Below are 7,211 nucleotides of genomic sequence, written 5' to 3'. Positions count from 1 at the left end.
GAGTATTGCTATACCCAAAATGCAGGCGAAGCCTTTGATATCTTAATTTCTTAAAAATAAAGATTCCTATGTGAATATAATAATGTGTCAGGGGCCATCATAGGACAAGCTAATAACTAGCAGGCAAGGTGTGTCTGCTTTGGATTAATAAATAATCCACAACAGATTTGCTCCCATAGGTGAGGCTCAGGAGAAAAACCTTTTAGGAAAGATTCCTGCTATTAATATGCTTTTCCTGTTATTATTAAACCTAGATCTCTGCAAAACTACAAAGATGTACTGTCTTGTAGTGATGCTATATAGACAAATAGATGACTTCTTAATTTTTGATGATGATCCTGTAAGAATTCCTAAAGTTATTTCAGTATTTATTAGGCTTTTTTATAATGGAACTGCTATTAGGTCCTTTCTGATAGTCAAAACTGCAAGGAGAAGTCTGCCAGTCTCTGTTAATTGATTGCTTCTAGATAGTAACCAGACTTTCTACTACCCAGAGCACGTTCTAAGAGGTTGTAAAACCATTAACCAAAGGTCATAAAAAGGGAACTACTATTATTATAGAGGCTGGGGCAGAAGATAAAATATTGACTGGGTTTATCTATACAAAACTTTACTAATAACTTAGTTATGGTTTTTAACTTTGCGTGAACCTGTGGAGCTGTGACAGGAGATGAATGTTTTTAGCCAGATAATTACTCCTAATTGATACACATGTAAACTTTCTCTGCTGTAAACTTATTAGAATTATGATTTGAATTTATGTATAAACTTGTGGTGAAGATTTTATCATATGATCATGTATTCTAAAAGACCTATAAGTGCTGAGGACAAAGAGAGGAGGATGAATTTCCCCAGTATTTTCTGCTTTCCCCCCTTTTCTCAGAGAGCTTTCATAGAAAACTTTTTACAACTTAGAAATAAACGCTAAATTCACTTTTCAAAGTGTCCCCTATTCTTCCCTTTTCAGCCAGCAGGCTGAAAGAGCTGCACAGTTCCTGCTGAGACAGAACAAACACTGTTTTAGGATGAGGTGCTAAGTGCCAGAGACTACAGTTTCTCGTCTCAGAGGAACACAGAAGGCAGGTCAGCTACAGCAGCAAAGTAACTTAGACTTAAATAAGTAAACTTTTTATTATTATACAGCAACCCTGAGTATCTCATAAGACAAAAGTCTTATCTTGACAATGCTCTTCCCCCTCCACTGCCTTCAGAGGAGCCAACAACAAAAAAGAAGACCACTCCCTCCAGGTCTGGCTGGCCCTCAGCAATAAAATGCCATAATCCAAACACTTGCTTAAATCAAATGGAGTGCTATAAACTTGAGGTCAGCTTGGACTATATATCAAGGTCCTGCCCAGCCAGAACTATATACTTAGAACTGATGATTTTACAATATAATCCCTTAATTGTTGATTGTCTTTCCTGTACCATTCATGAAAATGTCTCATTGTTAAGGACTCTGTGTCCATGTGTTGTTTCTTCTAAAGGTCTGGCAGTGGGATCTCGGACAGTGCAGATTATGAGGACAGGAAGGAATATTCGCCTGAATAGAACATACGCATGGGTTCCACTTGGACAATGCTCACTGCCACACTGGTGCCTGCGGGCGTGGCTATCTTCATTCATTTTATCACTTTGGATTTTGAAAAGGATATGCTGCTTCAATGAGATTTTTTTCATTTAATAAATAAAAATTTAAATTAAGTTTTCAGTTACTACATAAAGTAGTGTGTTTCATTTTGACAGTGTCATTTACACACCACACCGACAGAGAGTCAGATAAATGGACGGGGACACACTTGCACATGTGCATGCACACACACACACACACACACATACACACACAATCATAGCCCCCTCCTTTTGTATCAACCCCAAGCTCCTCTGCTCCTCGTCCCAACTCCATTCGTTATTTTTAAAATGTTTCACTGTATTCTGTTTGTGCACAGGTGTAGGATTATCCACTGGAGCATAGTTGACCTCCCAGTGACCACACCTCTAAAGAAAAGTGACTTTCCTTCCTCTTCCTGGCACTATCAATAGTGCCTCAGGTTGTAGGCATGTAACAAGCCGCTTACTCCTCCATGATAGCGTATTGACTGACTTCACCTTGTGTGGGCAAGCACAGCTGCTGTGTGTTCATTACCATGTACGTGATCATGAGTGTAGTGGTTCTCTCATGTCTAGAAAAGCACTGCTTTGCCTCAGTCCTCCCAGACTTCTGCTTTTTAAAACTTTTCAATTCCTCTTTAGACTGTGCTGTTTTCTGGGCCTCCAGGAGGGGGCTCTTCCCACTCTCATTCATACCATTTCCCCCCAACAGTCTCACCTTCAACTTTAATATCACATATACCCCATAATCATGTGAGAGAAAATATACAATTTTGTTTTTCTAAGTTTAGGATACTCAGTTAATATTAAGATCTACAATTCTACTCATTTCCTGAATGTTTCAGAATTTTGTTTTTTTTTATAGATGAATAAAATCCCACTGTAAATATGTGTGGAATTTCTTTATTCATTCATCTGCTAATCAACTACTAGACTGGCTTCAACATAGCTATTGTGAGTAGTATAGCAGTAGGCATGGACATGCAGTTAACTCTCTGGTTTTCTGAATTAGAAGCCTTTAGCTGTACACAGATGTTATGTAGCTTGATCACATGGTAGTTCTACTTTAAGTTTTTGAGGACCCTGCATAATACTGATTTCCACCGTTGCTTCATTAGTCTTGTACTGGCTGGTTTTGTGTTGTCATTTTGACACAAGCTGGAGTTATCACAGACCCTCCCTTGAGGAAATGCCTTCATGAGATCCAGCTGTAAGGTATTTTCTCAATTAGTGATCAAGACGGAAGGTACAGCCCATTTTGGGTGGTGCCATCCCTGGGCTGATAGTCTTGGGTTCTATAAGAAAGCAAGCTGAGCAAGCCAGGGGAAGCAATCCAGTAAGCAACATTTCACCATGGTCTCTGCATCAGCTCCTGCTCCCAAGTTCCTGCCCTGTGTATGTTCCTGTTTTGACTTCCTTTGGTGATGAACAGCAATGTGGAAGTGTAAGCTGAATAAACCCTTTTCTCCTCAACTTGCTTCTTGGTCACGATGTTTTATGCAGGAATACAAACCCTGACTAAGACAAGTCTCTGTTCCTATAGCATATTTCCATTTTCCTTTACCTTTATTAGCATTTGTTATCATCTTTATGATAGCCATTCTGCCTGGGGTGAGGTGGAATATCATGGTAATTTCTATTTGCATTTCTCTGAAGGATAAGGATATTAAACATATTTTCAAATTTTTATTAGTCACACGTATTTCTTCCTTTTAGAAATGTTGATACAGTTATTAATTTCTTTTTAGAACTTTTTCCTGGAATATTTTCACAGTAATGACTATTTTTTTTTTGCGAAGAGATTTTTAATTTCATGGAACTCTATGATAATTTTTTGTGCTATTGGTGTCTTTTTTTTTTCCCAGAAAATTGTTGCTTATGGCTGTGTTTTAATGTACTTCTATATTTTTGTTTAAAAGATTAACAGCCTTTGGTTTTATACTAAAGTTTCTAGTCCAGTTGAATTTACTTTAGTCCAAGATGTAAATTATGGACTTAATTTCATTTTTCTATGCTAACATCCAATTTCTCAGCAAGTTTTTGAAGAGACTACTCTACTCTCCCCATTCAATGTATATTTTTGACATATTAGATACCTGTATTTGTGTGTTTATTTCTGTATCCATTGTACCCTCATTCTTGTCTACAGGTTTGTTTTCCTATCAGTCTTCAGCTGTGTTCAGTACTGTAGCTCCATGCTAAGGTCTGAGGGCAGGTATTATGATATTTCCAGCACAATATTTTTCTGATTAGGATTGCTGTGGCTGTTTGTGATCTTTTATGTTCTCACAAATGACCTTAGTATTTTTTTCCTCTTCTGTAAAAAGACATCATCAGACTTTGGATAGAGATTATATTAGATCTGTAGGTTGTTTTAACAACCTATTTTATAATATTAATATTTTTATAATGTTATTTCTGGTTATTCAAGAACAAAGATGGAGTCTCTCCATGCTGTATTGTCTTCAATTTTTGTTCTCATTGTTTAAACTTTTCACCTCCTTTGATAGATTTATTTCTTGTCATAGTTTTATGGGACTAACTATAAACAGGATTATTTTTTCTGATTTGTCTATTGGCATGTTCGTTATTAGTGTGGAGAAAAGTTACTGATTTGTATACTTTAGAAACATACTCTTTTGCTCAATTTATGTGTTGGACTTAGGAAGTGAACCCCAACTGAGTACTTGTCTATATGGACCCACAGCTCAATTTGTGCCATCATCTAATTTATAAAGGAGTTCCTCATCACAAAGCTGGGACTTCCCATGGAACAACTAAGGTCGACCAGTAGTTCCTCAATCAGCAGGATAATGCAGTGCTCATTCTTCAGCCTGTAGTGGTCCACCTGGGGCTTGTTGTTCACTTTTGACACAGTATTCTCAGTGAACCACTTCACATCTATCTCCACATCAAAATGTCTAATGTTTGAAACAGATACAGAGGCCCACAGTGAAACTTCATTAGACAGTGCTCAGTGAGTCTTATGGAATAGTTGGGGGAAGGATCAATGGCCCTGGAATGGATAGGAATTCATAGGAAGATTAAGAGAGCCAACCAATCTGGACCCTTCGAGGCTCTCAGACACTGAACCACCAACAAAAGAGCACATACCCCAAACGTATGTAGCAGATATACAGCTCCATCTTCATAGATGATCGGGAAGGGGTGGAGGAAGTGTGTGAGGGAGGACTGGGAGGAGCGGGGCAGTGATAGGAATGTAAAGTGAATAAATTAATTAATGGAAGGAAATGTCCAATGTTTTACACAATGATATAACCCTTCTTCTGGTCAAAGTGCTGCCTAAACATGGTACTAACACAGCCTGTGGTGGTGACAAAGATGTTGTCCTCCTTATAGGCTTTGTCCATGGTTGTAACTTCATAGACCTCCATGGCAGCCACAATGATGGTGTCAATCTTGGTGATCATGACTCAGGTCCTGAAACTCTTCAAGACCTGTGCACATCCAATGCCAATATCACCACAGCCTGCTGCCCCTGCCACCTTGCCCACAATCATCATATTTATGACCATTTAATGCCACCTATGAGTGGCTCCTGATAGCCATAGAGGTTGTCAAGCTTGCTCTTGGTGATGGAATCATCGACATGGATAGTGGAACCTTCAGTATAGCATTGACCATCATCTTGTGGAAGTTATGGATCTTAGTCACAGTTTCCTCAGAAATGTCTTGGATGCCTGCTAGAAGCTGTGGGCACTTGAGGTGGATAAGGTTGGTAAGGTCACCACCATTGGGGTTCATCTTTGAAGTATAGAATATTTTCATTGCACTACATGTACCCGTTGTCTGGTTCACCCTTCCAAGCATACACTGGAATGCTGGTCTTGGATACGGCAGCTGTGAAGTGGAAACTTAAGAGTTGTTTGGAAAGTTGGTCAGATGGTGTTTTGCTGGGGCAAACACATGAAGGAACATTTTTGTTAACATCGACACAGGTTTGAAAGATTAAGGCAGACTCCTGAAGGAACGTTTTGCTGAAGCAGACACAGGAACGAGGATGTTATACTAAAGCAATCATGTGAAAAGACACATGATGAAGGACTCTTTGCTAACAACATATACATATTGGTCTGCCTTATACTGCATAGTTGAGGTGCATTTGTTGGGATGCTGTAGCCATAGGAAAAAAGGCACCAAAAAACTTGTGGTGGTGTACTGCAATTTGTTGCTGCTTCCAAGGACTTGGGCTGACTGGATGCATGTGGTGAGGCAAGAGCCATGCTAAGGCAAGGCACATGTTTGGAGTATATAACTAGGACTCAATGGAGTGATGGAGAGAGAGCTTGGCTTGCTAGTACAGATAGCTGTGCAATGCTTGTGGGTCTTGTGTCTTCCCTGATCTTCACTTCCCTGAGAGAGGCACAGTCAAGAACTTCTCCTGGTGTTCCTGTTGGTCCCTCCTGCTGACTCAAGCCGATGCTGAGGCCCGGCTGTCTCTGCTAGGTCATGTCACCACTGTGGCTAATCCTACTCTATAGAACTGGACTGCTGGTGTATCTGTGAGGTACTTAAGAGTAGACTGAGCTGCTGCTGCCTGCTGACCTGTGAACTGAACTGGTGATTTCCAGACAACACAGACAGGAGTTGCTTTAAAGAACTGTTTTAAACAGGTCCACTCCCTGCACATGCTTTCTTTTCCAATATCTCTGGTGGGTGATGGGTTACAAGGTAGGTTAAAGCACTTAAGAATAATCATTAAAAATAGGATTTGAAAAAATTAAAGTTACACAACTGCTGCATGAGCCTGAGTAGAGAAGATACTGCAGTTGGACCTCTGCATCTCAGCAGCCTGGGCCGCTAGAGTCTCAGTGAGTGCAGCAGTCACCACAGACATGTGCAACCAGCCAGCAATGGAAGAGTCCTTCAGTGGTTTGGAGGCCAAACGTATTTCCCTCATGTGTGTCAAACCTGTACCTCATTCTTGGCTATGTCCAGAGCCTTTTGTCCACATGTAGCTAGTCTGATGTCTGAAATTTTGTGGGACTGTTTATCAGACATGCTGACAGTGCTGTCTTTAGGGACTGACGAACTCAGTGAACGGGGATAGTTGGTTCCAGGAAGAGACTCAATGGCTCTTCTAAATGTACGTTCACTGACGTGTATAGACTATCATTTTTTAAAAGCACACTTTTCTCAACGTGTGGTTTTCTAAACAACAAGCTTGAACTTCATACCTTATAATACCCAAAGCATAGTTAGTTATTTAAATAGTAACCTGGTTACATCTCTCTCTTCACTGCTTACCTCTGCTGGAGGTCACACACAGGCACAGGAAGGCATATTGATGTCTTAATGAAGACAAGTATATACATCAGTAATGAGAGAAGAAATCACACATTCTGAAATTTAGCATTTAATTATTGAAGAAATTCTTGATGTTTTCCTATTCTATACACAGATTCTTTTTTCTGTGAAACTGTTCTTCTGAATATTCTTCTTTGTTATGGTGTATGTGTGTGTGTGAGAGAGAGAGGTGGGAGAGGGAGAGAGAGAGGGAGAGAGAGAGAGAGAGAAAGAGAGAGAGAGGAGAGAGCACAAATGGTGCTGGTTCAACTGGAGGACAACATGTAGAAGAA

The 7,211-nt window shown here is 39.8% G+C and overlaps 1 pseudogene; it reads right to left on the bottom strand.

Moving 5' to 3' along the window:
• Positions 1-1,431: 1,431 nt before the first annotated feature.
• LOC114610731 lies at positions 1,432-6,633 on the bottom strand (annotated as a pseudogene).
• Between the last annotated feature and the right edge of the window lie 578 nt (positions 6,634-7,211).

The sequence above is a fragment of the Grammomys surdaster genome, unplaced genomic scaffold (genome assembly GCF_004785775.1).
Source record: "Grammomys surdaster isolate TR1022 unplaced genomic scaffold, NIH_TR_1.0 126059, whole genome shotgun sequence".
Taxonomy (NCBI): domain Eukaryota; kingdom Metazoa; phylum Chordata; class Mammalia; order Rodentia; family Muridae; genus Grammomys; species Grammomys surdaster.
Note: the sequence above shows the minus strand (reverse complement) of the source record. Positions and strands in the feature narration are given on the sequence as shown.